Source organism: Manis pentadactyla, chromosome 15 (genome assembly GCF_030020395.1).
Source record: "Manis pentadactyla isolate mManPen7 chromosome 15, mManPen7.hap1, whole genome shotgun sequence".
NCBI lineage: Eukaryota > Metazoa > Chordata > Mammalia > Pholidota > Manidae > Manis > Manis pentadactyla.
The window spans coordinates 80,483,374-80,499,468 of record NC_080033.1 but is presented as its reverse complement, the minus strand read 5'-3'; the positions used below and the strand labels follow the sequence as shown (position 1 = coordinate 80,499,468).

At 48.0% G+C, this 16,095-nt stretch overlaps 1 long non-coding RNA gene across 2 annotated transcripts; it reads left to right on the top strand.

The window, feature by feature from the left end:
* Nucleotides 1-3,538: 3,538 nt before the first annotated feature.
* Nucleotides 3,539-8,544, top strand: LOC118931583 (uncharacterized). 2 transcript variants are annotated; one of them, XR_005032442.2, is made up of 3 exons: nucleotides 3,539-4,455; nucleotides 4,575-5,000; nucleotides 7,357-8,544. It is a non-coding gene; the product is annotated as an uncharacterized LOC118931583 (long non-coding RNA). The 2 variants fall into 2 exon arrangements; XR_008994088.1 differs by having other exon boundaries at nucleotides 3,539-5,000.
* Nucleotides 8,545-16,095: the final 7,551 nt, after the last annotated feature.

The window sequence follows — 16,095 nt, the reverse complement described above, 5'->3', positions numbered from 1 at the left end:
GGTAGGCGTGGTGCCAAGGACAGGAGACCTGAGAGACAAAGTGTCTCTCTGATCCCTCCTTCCTCTCCTGTCACCTGCTGGCCTCCCATCACCCTACTCACCCTCCAGCCTCCAGACCATGTCCCTGATTGTCCTGCTGATTGTTCCCCTGGCTTAAGCTTTTCTCCCTGTGATGGGTCCTCTGTGGCTGCCACAGCAGGTCCGGATGCTCATCTGGGCATCTAGAAACCATACGCTCAACCTCCTCTCTCACCTCGGCCCACAGGAGCCGCCTTCCATGGCGAGCGGCCTGTCACGGCAGATAGAAGGAGCCAGGCCCCAGCGCAGCTTCAAGTCCCCCGACTAAGTGCGCGATCTTGAGCAAATGACTTAACCCTCCTGGGCCTCGGTTTCCCCATCTGTATAATGGCACTGATGATGATATTATGTGAAATTACCAATATCCAACTGTTATTTGACTACAGAAAGGGCAACCCTACCTTCCTGCCTCTTAGGATTAGGGAGGGTCAATGTGGGGCACGGGTGGGGACCGGCCAAGGGAGTCGGTGAAGAGAGTTCTGGGGAGAGAGCACAGGCGTTGGCAAGGCCCCACTTCTCCCTCCGCGCTTTCCAAGCCAGTTGGATAGGGGGCTTTCAGAGAGCTCTGAACGTGCTTGATGAGAGAACAGGTGTCAACTCACTCCTGGAAAAGCCAAGTCCACCTACAGCAGGGCTCTGACTCCTACACTGGAGAGCGTAGGGCAAGGGAGGCCCTGGGTGGTGGCCCTGAGACCAGGGAGCCACTTGAAGCCCCGTCCCTTTTACTGTTCTTACCTTCATTAAAAAAAAAAGTCCTAAAACTCTCTCTTCATTGCCTATGGCTGCTACACCATTACCAAAAATGGAGTGGCTTACAACAACACACGCTTACTGTTTTTCGGTTCTGGAGGTCAGAAATCCAACACGGTTCTCCTTGGGCTGGAAGCGAAGAGTCCGCAGAGCCACAGTCTCTTCCAGCTTCTCTGAGCTGCGTTCCTTGGCTGCGGCCCCTTCCTGCATCTCCAGAACCAGCAGGGGCGGGTTTTCACAGCTCATCGCACAGCGCTTTTCCGCCCCACCTTGCAATGGAGCAAATGCTCACGTGCCCCTGTGACCTCAGATGTTGGAATCCTGACTCCTAAGGTGCTGGCACTGGGAGGTGGGGCATTCGAGAGGGGATTGGGTCAAGACGGCAGAGCCCACATGGTGGGGTGAGTGCCCTTACAGAGGAGACTCCAGAGAGCTCCCTCCCCTTTCTACCGCGGGAAGACACAGCGAAAAGGCAGCCGTGTAGGAAGGGGACCCTCACCAGACACCAAGTTTGCCCCCAGCTTGATCTTGGACTTCTCAGTCTCCAGAACTGTGAGAGGGATTTGTGTTCCTTATAAGCCACCCAGTCCATGGGTTTTGTTATAGCAGCCCAAACACATTAAGAGATCCCGCCTCCACATTTAAGTACCCTGGGGTTATACTGGGTGGATATACATATTGCACCTGGACAATCCAGGACACTCCCTACCTTCAGGTCAGCTGATGAGCAACCTTAATTCCATTTTCCTTTGCCAGTAAGGTGACATATCCCCGAGACCGACAGATTAGGACATGGATGTCTTTGGGGCTGTTATTCTCCTGGCCACACCATCCTTAAGATCCGACCCAAGTCATGTCTTCATCACCACCCAGCTTTCACTGACCCTCATTTTAAAAACGCTGGACTCCAGCCACACTGAAATCTTCATAACACAATTTGGGGCTTCATGTATACATTTATGAATGTCCCTGAATTGATTCAGAGACAAGGGCAAATCTTCCCCTGGTTCAGTACCCCTGCTTAGCATGCAGTGAGTTAAGGGAGTCTTGAGTAGACAAGTTTAAGTTCATTGCAAGATTGGGAGAGGCAATCTCAGGAAAAGAAGCCAGAAGGGTATTTGTGCATCTCTGGGCTCCAGATATGTTATTTTTTATATTCATCTGAGTACAAGTTGGGGGCCTCCAACAGCACCCCCAGGTTCACAGACTCACTAGGAGCACCTACAGGACTCAGGATGTAGTCACACTTGTAGCCAGGATTTGTTATAGTGAAAGATTGCAGAGTAAGATCAGCAATGGGAAGAGGTGCTCGGGGTACAGGCCGGGGGAGCCAGGCACCTGCCTGCAGAGCCCTCTCCCAGGGGCGTCACACAGGCCCGCTTGACTCCCCAGCAGCGAGCTGTAGCAGCGCATGTGAAGTGTCCACCCGAGAATCCCCTTAGGGACTCAGCGCCCAGGGTTTTACTGAGGGCAGGTCAGTGAGCACCCTCTGACTGGCACACAGCAAAATCCTGAGCTCCCAGGGGGAGCAGGTGTGCCACATGGGCCAGGTCTGCACAGGTCGGGCACAGAGCCACTCAGCAGGCCTGGCAGTGGTGAGACCCTCCCCACATCCACGTACCTGATGCCAGCCGAGGCCGGCCTTGGAGGCAGGCCTTTCTGGGGACTGAGGGCTCGAGCCTGGGTCTTGGCTCACTTTTGGACATGCTCCTAATTCTGGGGGTTGGGAGTGGGGTTGACATGCAAAACTTGCTACCCTGGTTGCAAAGGTACCTGTGGCTGTCTTACCTGCTCTTAGCTACCTCTGTTGCCTTCCATTAACTAGGGTGAGCCGAGTCTCCTCCTCCTTCACAGGGGCCCTGGGTCCATGCTTAAGGACGAGGAGCTGCCAGGTGGCACACTCCGAGAATGGCGGCAGGAAGACGGCCTCGTGGGGTGCAAGTCTCTCAGGGTGAGCCTCTCTGCCTGCTGCACAGCCTCCACGTGGGCCAGCACCTGGGAATGGCTCTTCCCAGCCACAGCACCCACACTGACTTAATCAAACACAGAAATAATCAGACACAGAAACATATGAGGGATGGAAGCTCTTTTCCTCTTTTCTGCTTTAAAGTTGTCAATTTTATCTGCTCTCTGGATGGCCCGCACCCCATGGTGCCTGCCGGTCCCGGCTCTGTCCAGCAGCCACAAGGTCCCAATGGGCCCCTCTGGCTTTTCCCTCTTCCCAGGTTTGACCTCTAGTGCCCTCCAAGGACAACTCTGGGCATAGACACACATACATTTTTTAAATTTTCCCTGATTGCATACTTCCACAGAAGCTAATAAATGACAGCTCTAGTGGGATTGCTCCTCTTTGAGATGTCCTGTTGGCTTTATACTGGATTTTCTGTTTAAGACCACGAGGACACCATGACATTATCGCTGTCCTGCAAGAATGGCAACAGCAAATCAGAGAAAGGATGGCTGCCTGCAGAAAACTGTGCTCAGGCTGCGACTGAACAGGTCAGCCCAAGAGGAGCAGACAGATGGGCCCGAGAAACAGGGAGTACTGAGATCCAGCAGTCAGCAGGTCATTGATTTGCACAGATAAGAAGGCTTTGAGGAATATACAGTAGAAGGGGTCAGGACAGGCCATGGGTCCGAAATAACAGAGCACACAAGACAGTTGCTGAAAACTCTCCGACAGTCAGGAAAACGAGAACGGGGGTGGGCCAAGATTTCTTAAACAGAACAGAGAAAACACTAACCATAAAAGGAAAGGCAGATACATTGTATCTCACTAAAATGTAGAGCTGTATTCATTCAAAGACAGCATTAAAGAGTACAGACCAAGCCACAACAAGGACTTTTTCAAGCAAGGACTTATAGCCAGACATAAAAAGAAGTCCTATGAATCAATAAGGGAAAGACAGGTCCTCCTTAAATTCTCAAGCAGAGGTAGTTTACTGTATGCACTTCTTTGCTGCCAGATATCAGAGACCATTTTAAGTCAGCAAACGCAATAGGGAAAACGGCACTACAGAAGTGTACGTTGCTCAGCAATATTTGAGTTGTTGCAACATTCAATTATCCACTTGGTTGTTAACAGAAACATTATCAAGTGAAGGTTGTGGCTGTAATGGTTATATCGCCCATGCTTCCAACCCTGGTACTGTCTTTATGTGCCAGGTTTTAACAGCCTTGAGCCTGGGCAGTTGCTCAGGCTTTTTACAAGAAACGTGATGTACTTGCATGAAGCCGGTGAGTTTTGAGAGATCATTAATGTCCTTGAAGTGGTTTTGTGGGTGTGAAACAAATAGTAAATTTGAAATTAAGTCTGCCTGACTCAGTGAGCCAGTTCATGCCCCGGTTTTTTATACTTGTGTCTGTCAGCAAACACTGTGATACCTGATGGAAAAGAAGAGAAGACTGACCAGCCGCTGCGCCAGCCAAAGGGTCAGAAGCATATGAAAAGGTGAAGAGTGTACGCCAGGGAAATGCAAACTAAGAACCACAGTGAGGCACTGGCCACCAGCACGGCTGACATTGATGAGACTGACATTTACCCAGCGCTGGAAAAGAGATGGAACAAGCAAGACTGTCATACGTGGCTGGTACGAAGCAAGTTGGCACAATCATATTCGAAAACAGGTCAAACTTATGCCTCCCCTAAGCCCAGAACTCCCTCTCCTAAGTATATCTCCATGAGAAATGAGTGCATGAAACTCATGGAGACACACATGGGAAATTAACTGCAGCTTTATTCACAGGAACCCCAGATGTTAGACTGGAAATAGCCTAAATATCAATCAACTGGAGACCAGATAAGCCGCGGTAGTATGTCCACACGATGACATACTACGCAACAGTGAGAGGCAACAAGCCATCGCTACGCTCACCCGCACGGTGAGGCCCACACACAAGTTGCTGAGTGGACGAAGCCAGAGCAATACAGTGCCTGGGAGTCTGACTTCATTTACACAAGTTCAACAGGCAAACCTTCCTAATGACGGAGATCCTTGTGGAGGCGACTGACAAGGACAGCGGCTGGAGCACAGACTCTGCCACCGGCTCCCAGATCAGGACCCAGGGCCAGGTGCACGCATGGGCCACCAGGGCTGGAAGGTCTGAGACCCACCTGGGGAAGCCAAGGGCTGCTTGGGAGTTGGCAGCTTCTCCTGGCAGATAAGGAAAAGGTTCGTTCATTAGTTTATTCAATACAGAATAAACGGCTACACTTTATCAGCTAGTTAAACACACACTGTGTGTGTGTGTGTGTGTGTGTGTGTGTGTGTGTGTGTCCGTGCGCATTTAGTTGATCCTCCTCTTGTTGAGATGGTGAATTGGTGCTGACTCAAGGGCCTTGGGAAGAGAAATATTCAGACATAATGAAACAGGTCTGCTCTAAAGATGTGAACTTTAACCCTCCCCTGCTTAGGTATAGTTTCTCTTTTACCTGAACCAGTTGCTCTGTTTGTTCAAGGCGGATTTAGATGATAATTTACTAGTTGCTAATATTGCCCCAGTCAGTATCTTTAGAAGATCAACAAATAAAAGTCTGAGATAAGCTTATGTTTGGTTATATCCTAAAATTCATTACTTTTAAATGCATTGTTCATTCATTGATTAGATGTTTATTAAATTCTGGCAATGTGCTATGTACCTAATTCACAGCCATCCTCCAAGAGGGGTCAATGTATGTAAACTTTCATGTAAAGGAAAAGAATTGCACTCAGCATTCGATAATCATTTTGCCTTTCAAATAGAAACATTCATATCAATTACTAATGAAAGAACTTGCAACAGTGTTGAAAAAACTTCTTCAGAGTGAAAGGATTCTAGGTATAGATAAAAAAAATCTATAACCTTTAGGGCTATTGCTAGGATATACTGCTTTACCAAAAAACAGAATTGCTGACATGTGGCCCAGGTGACCATTTTAGGCCTTACTGTGACAGGTAACACACTGCTTACTCAGTACATTTGGGATGGGACCTGGGAGTCTGCCCGCTTCACCAGAAATGCTGAATAATCAGAGTCAGGGTGTAGGTGTCCATCGCCAAGTTACCTTTGCAGACATGCAGTGGATATCTCTCTCACAAATGCATGGCTCTAGCGCAGGAGGAATTCGCACAGCAATTAGTATTTACGTCTTCAATACAATCACAGGTTTTGAGGATTCTAAGATGCATAAACTGGAATCTTCACCCTGGTTCTCAGAGACAGCACCAAAAACTCTGGAACAGTCTTTGTTTGTAAACACTCTTCATTTCAGACTTTGTAGTGTATGGGAGTTGTGTGCCATACACACGGAACTGCTCCCATGTTTGCCTCAGCCACTCGGTAACAAGCTACGCTTTAATTACCTTTCTAAAAGTGGGATGAAGTGCCTGCCAAGGTGACAGCTGCTCTCCCTGGAAGTACGAAAGGAACAAGTTCTGGATCACCGGTGACAGTTTTTTGCAGGAGGTGGCCCTGTGTCATGGGCGAGAGGGCACTACCAGTCAATCCAGGTCCCTCCCGAGGCTAAGACTCCGCAACTTCATTGTCATCCAGCAGGTCCTCAGCAGAGATTTCCTGAACTGACACTGGTAAATTCCCACCAGGTCCGGGTCCTAATTTCTTGTGCTGTAACTGCACGTTTGGCAGGGATGTGCCACAGAATTACCGTAAAGGTGGGATGCAAAGAGATAAAAGACACAGCCGTTCCCAAGGCCCCGGCATAGAGTCCCTTGGGTTCCCTCGCTGCTCTGTGGAACTCAGCCCTGGGAACGAGCGGGAAGAACGGACTCGCTGCGCGGGCCTGGTGACACTAGGGCGGCAGCTTCAGTGTGCAGTTTGCTTTACCTTTGACGGAACACTGGACTCCCAAATCTTCCCAAAACGCTCCTGCAGGCCGGGACCGGTATGCTACTCTGCATTTGACCGATGGGGAAGCGAAGCTCAGGGAGGTGGAGGCTCCTGGCTGCAAGGCCAAGGTCTTTCCACTCTCAGCTGCTTTGCTCAGGGGATGGAGGTGTGGCCCAGAGCACGGGGCTTCCTTGGAAAGATTCACTCTTGTTTCCTCTTCTGGAAAGTTAAAGAGTGTAACTGGCCAGGCATGACAGTTTCTTCCAGATCTAAAAGCCTAACTTGTCCAGACAGGGCTATTGCTACAAGACAACAATGAGCCGACTGTGAGGTTGGCAGGGAAGGAGCCGGGGACACGAATGGCTGAAGTGTCTGTCGCACAAGCCGGTCATTTCCTTCCTCACAGCCTTCCGCTCGTTCCGAGCTCTCCGTGTTCACTCTTGTCACCCACTCACGCAAATAGATGCATCATCACGCGCGAGTCAAGCTAGAGATCTGTGCGGACAACACCTGCCTCACGCTCTGCCCCTGCAGCCCATGTGGAAGCCGTGCCTGGGTGCAGGTCATGGGAGTTCACACCAGGCCTAGGAGTCGTGTACCTTCTCTTTCTTCACTCAGCCCCAGTTCTTCGGGTTGCTCTCGGGACCACCAGGGGTTTGTGAATAATTCTGCTCTTTGTGATAGTAATTACTCTCTTTGTAGAATGATTTCCGGGATCTCCTTCAGATTGAAGTAAGTGGAAAGCTTGATTGCTTCATCCCAAGATGCAGGATTCTGGAGGGACGGCGCGAGCTGCACGTGATTGCCGACCCGCCCCGTCCTGAACAGCTGTGGTTAGCCTTTCAGGCTCTCGATGTCAGATTTCTTTTCCCTAAAGACTATTCTTACTTTTTATCTCCTCATCTGCTGTTTGGATTAGGTTATTTACTGTTTCTACGCATTAATTTCCTCTAATGATGGTACAGACTGAATGTTTGTTTCCCCCCAAAATTCATATGTTGAAGCCTAATGCCCAGTGTAATGGTATTTGAAAGTGGGGGAGGTAGTTAGGTCATGAAGGCAGAGCCCTCATGAATGGGATTGGTGCCCTTATTTTAAAAAAAGACCCCACAGAGACCCCTCACCAATTCCACTATGTGAGGACACAATGAGAAGGTCTATAAACCAGAAAGTGCCCTGTAAATGGAAGTTACAAAGGAAAACATGAGCGAATAGAGACTATACCATGCTCATGTATTGAATAAAAAAGGGCCAAGACAATTTTAAAGAATAATATAGAGAACTTGCCTACCTGATATTTGTCAAAAATCCATTGGAACTGAGAGAATGTGACAGGGTCGCAGGTTAGAGACGGACAGCAATGGAACAATGGGGGTTTGCCCAGGACCGTCCCGTGTGTGATGCATGATAGAGGAGGAGTCAGAGGTGGGCTGGCTAATGAATGGCTAACACTGACTACCTACATGGGAAACCAAAGGAAATTAATTCCATGTTGCACAACAAACACAACAAAATTCAGATAGATTAGAGGCTTAATTGTAAGAAGCAGCAAGAAAAAATCCTTAGAAGAAAATATAGGGAAATAATAAACCTCAGAATAGAGAAGGATTTTTTAGACAAGACACAAAAAGCATAAACCATACAGGAAATGATGCATTTAAGTTTTTTATGCCATGAAAGAAAGAAAAGGTAAATGAGACTGCAGCCTAGAAGATATTTGCCACAAAGAGGAAAGACAGACCATAATCCAAGAAGTATAAAGATTCCTGTAAAACTACAAAAAGAAGAAAAAAGGCAACTAGAAGAAAAATATAGAATTACCATATGACCCAGCAGTTCTACTCCTGGATATCTACCCAAGAGAAATAAAAACATGTATCCTTGTAAAAATTTGTATACGAATGTTCACAGCAGCAATAGGGCCTTGATTATATCTGTTGCATTTTATATGATGACAACAGTCTGAAGGGAATATTACATCACGTTAACATCGATAAAAGTGGATGTTCATTGCATTATTCTCTTCTTTCTTTGGCACGCGTTGCTCCCCTGCAATGTTCACATGAACACACATGTGATAAACAAGGAGGTTGACAGGCAAGCCACTTGAGGCGATGTCCAGAAAGGTCACCGAGCCAGAAGCCTGGCTGCAAGGCCCCGGGCCCGGGCTGGGGGGCTGGGAGGGGGGCTCCAGGAACTCAGAATTCAGCACTAGTGAGCACAGAAAGCCTACAGTCAGGGCGCCCCAGAGGGAGGGTGGGACCATGTGGGAGTGTGTCTGGGAGTGAAAGCCAGCAGCCAGAATAGCCTAAACTAAAGGCAGAGATGGGATGAAGGGCAAACCAGAGATGGAAAGCAGGTAGGAGGGGCAAGTCAGGCGAGCACCAATGTGCCCACGCTTAGACGTGGAGGCGAGGCAACTCTTGCAGCAGGACACCTCTGGGAAGAAGAGAGAACTCTGCATTGTTCCGTGGAAGGGGACTGATGTCTTAGCCTAACATGCTAAGACGCACATACATGCTAAGAACATGCACACACAGCGTGTGCCGAATGGTCAGGAGGAACACAGAAGAGCGACTGTAGTCTCCATTCTCCGGAAGCCCCAGGCCTCTCTGGTGGGGAAGACGGGACAGGTGGTAGGTGAGAATCCCTACCATCAAAGCAAAGCAGGTAGGTGGGCAGAAGGCTGCGAGCAGGGCCGGCGCCACGGGAATCCGGAAGGGAGCAACCCGGCAGCGGACAGCCCAGCCTGGTGACATCTGAGTGCCTTCCCACGGGGCCGTCTGCCGGAGCTTCTGGACAGTCAGGCGGCTGGAGGGGCTGAGCACCAGAGCCCCCATGTACACATGCAGAAGCCAGGATGCCACGAGGGGAAAAAACCTGACCACCAGGAAATGGAGGAGAAGGAGAAACTGGTTCTCTGTTGTGGAGGAAGTAGGGCTTGCCCCCTGCATCGAAGTGGAACGATCAAGAGAGACTTCATGGAAGAAGCAGCATTTGAAATGGGTCTTAAAGGTTGAGAAAAGGTTTTTACAGGTAAAGGAAGATGCTAGCAGGGGAAGAAATCGTGCGAGGGGCCTGTAGGATGGTAGAAAGCCTGGTTTTCTGTCTTTCTGCATCTATGGTGCCTCCTGCATAGAAGTCTAACAGTGGCATGTTGAGCATGCCCAGTGGGCTAGGACCGAGCCACAGAGAGGAGGGTAAGGGACACACTGGGAAAGGGACAGGAGGCACACTGAGAAGCACTTTCTGAGCCAGAACTGGCATGATGTGCTGGGCCACCAGACATAGCAGGGTCCCGGGCAGGGCTGGGACACAGAGGGCAGTGTTCCTTGGGAAGACTGTGGGGTGGGGATCCTCCTTGGGCACCTTCGTCTCAGGTTGGGGATAGGATAAAAGAACACACTGTGTCATTCAGAAAAGTTTCCCGTGGTGGCTGGCCTCCCTGACCATGAACCTGGGGGTTTCCCGAGATGCAGCTCTCCCTTCCTGGCTCAGAGCTTCAGCCAGCCAGCAAGCTGGGCAGCATCTTATCCCTCACATGTATCTCTCCGAAACACAAGAGACTCTATGTAGAAAACATAAATTTTTCATATCCTCGATTTTGTTAAAATGTAGTTTCAGTACTATGTACCTGAATAAACACCATACAAATACCACACCAGAAAAAAAATTAAAACTGTACCTCTGCAATATCCAAGCATCCCAAATATCACGTGGGTCAGTCTCATGAGTGTACCAAAACCTGCCCAACTGTGCACTTTAAAACGGTGCATTTTATAGCATGTGCATTCTAACTCAATCAGAAAAAATGAAGAGGAAAGAGCATCAAATAGCAGTAGTGGGTCTGGGCTGGAAACGCCTCAAGCTTAGGATAACGGTCACGTACCCTAAGCCATTGAATGCCATGGTTTTCACCCAAGGTTTTCCACTTCTCTCTTTGGGTTCTGACTGCAGGAAATGTAAAAATTATGTCACCCAAAGGCACTGAGGTTGCCTGTCTCCTCGCTGTGTGGATATCATCAGTAAAGGACAAAGAAGGAAAAAGAGAAGAGAAAATGCAAGGGCCCTTGGGCAGAAAGGAAGGTCGGGCAGCTCTGAGGAGGTGACATTTAAGTTGAGAACTTAAGAGCAGAGAAATGGGCCATGTGAGCCGGAGGAGAACAAGCACCCTGGCCACGTGAAGTCATGTGGGTGAGAGTGGTTTCTGTAAACTATGAAGCTCCCAGCCAGCTCTGCCCCAGCAGGGGTTTCCAGTGTCTCAGGAGCAGGGGCAGAGGGCAGGGGAATGTGGGAGTCGAGCTTGAGACTGAGCTCCATGAAACAGATCCCAAGCTGAGCGGCAGCATCCCACGCCTGTGGGAGTTTCCTCCTGGCAAAAGGCACTTGGTGTACATGGGAGAGATGTTGTCTCCAGTCAGTGGCTTCCTGATTAGACAATTTTTGAGAGTTAAAAAAAAAATGCATTTGTCAGTCCTCTACATAACTTTAATCCTGTTCAGAAGCATTTCCAAGTTGGGGGCAGAGGTTGCGTGGGGAATGCATCATTATTTTCAGTTTGCAAGTCAGGAATGCCGGCAAGTCACAGCAACAAAAAGCATGAAAGAGTGAGATTTTGACAGGATAAGATCAGTAATCCTCTCGGAAGATCATGTGGGTCTTAGCCTTTTTCATATCAAGGACCTCTTAGCTGGCTGAATTTTGACGCCTCCAAAGAGATATGTCCACGTCCTAAACAGCAGGACCTGGAACTGTGACTTCATGTCAAAAAGGGGTCTTTGTGGATATCATTACATTAAGGATCTCAATGAGGTCATGCTGGATTTAGGGCCTCCTTAAAGAGGAGAGGACGTAGCCACCCAAGAGGGTACCCAAGCCTCCTGGCAGCCGCCAGGAGCTGGGAAAGACGCACGGAATGGATTCTTCTTCAGAGCCCGTTGACATCTTGATCTCAGGCTTCTGGCCTCCAGAATGGTGAGAGAATAAGTTTCTGTTGTTTTCAGCCATCCGGTGTTTGGCAATTGTTATAGCAGCCATGAGAAACTTATACAGATTCATTAGACAATCTGGTGAGACCTAATGGGCCCCTTGTCAAAAATGATGTATTTGAAGTGCCTAGGATTGAAAAAGAAACCAGTCGTATTTACGTTCACCTCTCTGTGGACCACATGGGCCCCAGGTGAAGGTCTAGTGGAAACTTCTATGGCTGTCACTGGAGAATGTCTTGGGGCTTCTCCCTGTCTGGTAACAGAAGACACCCCAGGAACCCTGCTAATTTAGTGACTGCCCTGTATGAGAATCCCGTCAAGATAGCCGCAGTCCAGGAGAGGGCCCGTGTGTCACTTGCAGGGTCCCGCAGTGCTGCAGACCCAGCAGTGTCCTGAGGCTGCTTTCCCAGGAAATTCAGCCTGTAAAGCAATGCCCGGCTTCAGTGCCAAATGACTCATGTGAAATGTAAAGCCCTGAGCAATTACTTTTCTCAGGGATGAAGGGATACAAGGCATTTCTATCACACATCCTCCATTTAGTCCCTTGTGAAAGGCACAAAAGCACTGCACCACATTTACTTGTGGGAATAGGTGCGATGCCACCAGGCTCTTCAGGAGGTCGGGCTGGCCCTCCAACACAGAGTCTGCTCAAACCCTAGCTGCCCAGACTGCTGCGGGCCAGTGTTCCTCTCCCACAACAGGGTCCAGTCCCCACGACAGAGGAAAAAATACTGTGGTGACCAGCCTCTCAGCAAATACTGTTTTTGCTTCCAAAACATACAAGATAATATTGCTCTAAAATTACCACAGGATTCAACCTCAGGAACCCAAAACTACCAAATCATTAGCATCAAATCACAGTGTCCACAGATTTGTGTACTTAGTAGGAAAACTTGCACCCATTGGTATTAGTCAAACCAGGGGAAGATTGCTAGTTCAGAGAAAAAAAGAGAGAATTCCCAGGAGCAGTTGCCCAAATCAGTACTAGATCAGACTGAAGAGGGGGATCTAAAAATGCTCACCCTTTCCCCACCTTCAGAGAGCTGTGGCCTCAAAATGCCCCTGTAAACCTCGCTGTGACAGCCAGACCAGGTAGGCAGGACAGCCACTGACTGAGCATCATGCTTCCATCTACCTCTACTTGTGTAACAAGGGGACAGAACCTGAAAGATAGGCCCCAAGATTTCCTACCCTAATCCCTGGGACTGTGGAGGTGATGAGAAACCATACGCTGAATATATTTTGTGACATGGCAAAGGGATTTTGCAGGAGTAATTAAGGTTACTGATGAGTTGACTTTAGTGAATCGAAAGGGAGATTATCTGCGTGAGTCTAATCTAATCACATGAACCCGTTAAAAGCAAAGAGTTTTCTCCAGCTGGTAGCAGAGGGAGAAGTCAGAAGGTCAAAGCATGAGGGGGCCACATGGAAAGCGTGAGAAGGAATGTGGATGGCCTCTAAGAGCAAAGACTGGTCCTCAGATGACATCCAGCAAGGAAAGGGAGAACTACACAGGCAAGGAACTGAATTCTGCAAACAACCTGAATGAGCTTGGAAGCCAAGTCCTCCCCAGTCAAGTCTCCAAATGAGAACACAGCCCAACCAACACTGTGACTGCAACCTGTGAGACCCTGAGCAGAGAACCGGGTCAGGTCCACATTGTCTTCTGACCTACAGAACTGAGATGACAAATGCATATTGTTGGAAGCCACAAAGTTTGTGGCAACTTGTCATGTAGCATGGCTACTCCCTGTCTGCTCCCACTCCATCCAATGTGGCAGCCACTAGCCACGTGTGGCCACTGAGCATTTGAAGTGTGGCTGGCGTGAATGGAGATGCTCTGTAAGTATAAAATACACCAGATTTTGGAGGCTCAGTATGAGAAAAAGAGTATAAAATATCTCATTAATAATTTTTATATTGATTATATGTTGAATTGATAAGGGATTAAATGAAATATATTATTAAAATTAGTTTCACTTGTTTCTTTTCACTTCTTTAATGTAGCTTCCAGAAAACTTTAAATTAAGTCTAGGGGTCACACTGCACTTCAACTGGACTCACTCGATCCTCACTGCAACCCTGTGTTTTAGAGCTGACGGAGCCTCTGAAGAGCAAAGTGAACTGTTCCAAGTCCCATGGTGAGGGAGCGGCAGAGCCAGGGTGGGGACCCGAGGCCACCAGAGCCCACGGTCCAGTCTCCACTGCGGAGGGGCCAATGAGCAACAAAAGTCTGTCTTTTCAACAGAGGCTACTAAAAAGGCCTTAAACCAAATAAATGACTTCAGAGGGGGACAAGACCGCAGACCAGCCAACTTAGCGAAGTATTCTGGGGGAATGGAGGGCCCTTCATTCCCCTGCACCTTCTGCTGCAGAACTGGCTCCGACAGGCCCAGGAAACCGGATCTTTTCTGTGAGTGAAAGACAGCCAGTAGGGAAATTTTGGGTTTTGGTCTCCTTCTCCAGGATATCTAAGGACACGTTATAAGAAAAAGAAATGTTATGATCCATACAGTGTGCTTAATTTTTATGAATGTCTTCTATAATCCCTAAGCATTTGAAATACTAATAAGGAAGTAAAATGTGTCAGTTATGTTTATGTGAGTTCTACCCAAGATCCTTCCAAACACCAGAAACAAAATTTCAGTGCAGCCTGCCTGTCAGGGGCATGTGCTGTGTCTTTGTTCCACTGTGGACACAGTCTGGGAACAGAAAGGACTTTGGCAGCCTGTGCTCCAGCCAGATGCAGAAAAAAGAGCAGGACACCCGTCCACTAGCCCTGAAGGCCAGTCCCTCGAGGGACAGGGCAGGGCCAGAAGTCATCCTCAACAACAGGAGAAACTGAGGGATATTTGCAAATACTCTGGAAGTGGCCATCTAAGGATGTGGCTCTGTCCCTAATAATCACCTACTGTTCATCGTTTTGTTCTGTCCACTAATCCACAACACTGTCATATTTTGCCCTCCCTTAGTGTCCCATTTTGATTTATAGTCAACTATACTCCCTCTTAGACAAGTTTAACCCTTTCACAATTCGGTCTTCATTGTGTTGAGGATGCTAGGCTCTAAATTCCTCCCTTAGAAAAGTTATTCTAATTATTGTGCCTATCGTCAAGGACGCAGAGACGTGCCAAACACACCACCTTCCAGAAGACCTCCTGCGATTGTTCTTGAAGGTGGAGGTCAGGGGAGACTGAAAGGTATCAGTGGGGGATCTCCAGGGTCATGTTTTGAAATCCGTTCTATACTTGGTTTTGACAATAACATGTGACACTGTTTCTACTTCTCAAAAAATCTTGCTCTAAAGATGCTGACCTTGCTGACATGGACTGCAGGTCCATTAAGGAACTAGGCTCCTTCCCTCACATCCCAGGATAAGCTGAGTGTGACCCGGGAGAATGTGCTTCCTTCTGAGTCACGTGAGCTAACAGGGGTGACTGTGGGTCGGGAAAAGAAAAACTTCTAACAAATTTGATAAATTTTCTCACGTTGGAAGTGAACCAAAATTCTTTGTTTATGAAAATCATAGCTGCGGCATTGAGCTTTTGCATATTTTAATTTCTATCAAGATTTTTTTCCCCTGCCAGCATCTTATATGGCTAACTTTGGGTGCCTATGCCTGAGTCCAACCTCTGCATAGAAATAGAAAAGAGTGTTTGAATTCCCCAGACCCACTCCTCCCTTCTCCATTCCCCCAAACATGCGTCTTTCGTGGATTTATGCTTTTTAAAAATTCATTGTCAGATTTGTATACAAGTGTCCCTTGCAGCATAGTTGACACTAGCAAAAGGTGGAAACAATTCAAATGTCCATCGATGGACGAATGGGTGAACAAACTGTGGGCTCTCCATACACGGGAACATTATTCAACCTTAAAAATTCATGAAATTCGACTCATGCTACAACATGGATGAACCATGAGGACATCATGTTAAGTGAAAGAAACCAGACAGGGAAGGACAAATACTGCACGGCTCCACTCACATGAGGTAGAAGCAAAAGGCAGATTCCTGGGGCCAGAAAGTAGAACAGAGGCTACGAGGGCCCAGGGAGGAGACTGCAGAGGGAATGTTGGACGAGGACAGAGTTTCAGCTGGGAAGGTGAGAAAGTTCTGGAGATGGATGGTGGTGACGGTGGCATGACTGCGAATGTACTTTACACCACCACTGAAGTGCACTTAAAAATGGTTAAAATGGTAAATTTTATGTTCTGTGTATTTAACCACACTGAAATTATTTTAAACATTTTCAGCAACAGGAAAAAATAGCTGTACTCTTTAAATGATACCTATTGACCTTATGAAAATGAAACCTTTCCAATTCTGAAATGTTGAGTCAGCAGCTAACCAAGGAATGTAGGATGGTGAAAAAGTGAAATTGTTATTTCCTTGAACTTATGAAGAAAAAAATAAATTAAATAAAATAAACCTACATTCCCCTTTGTTGGAGAATT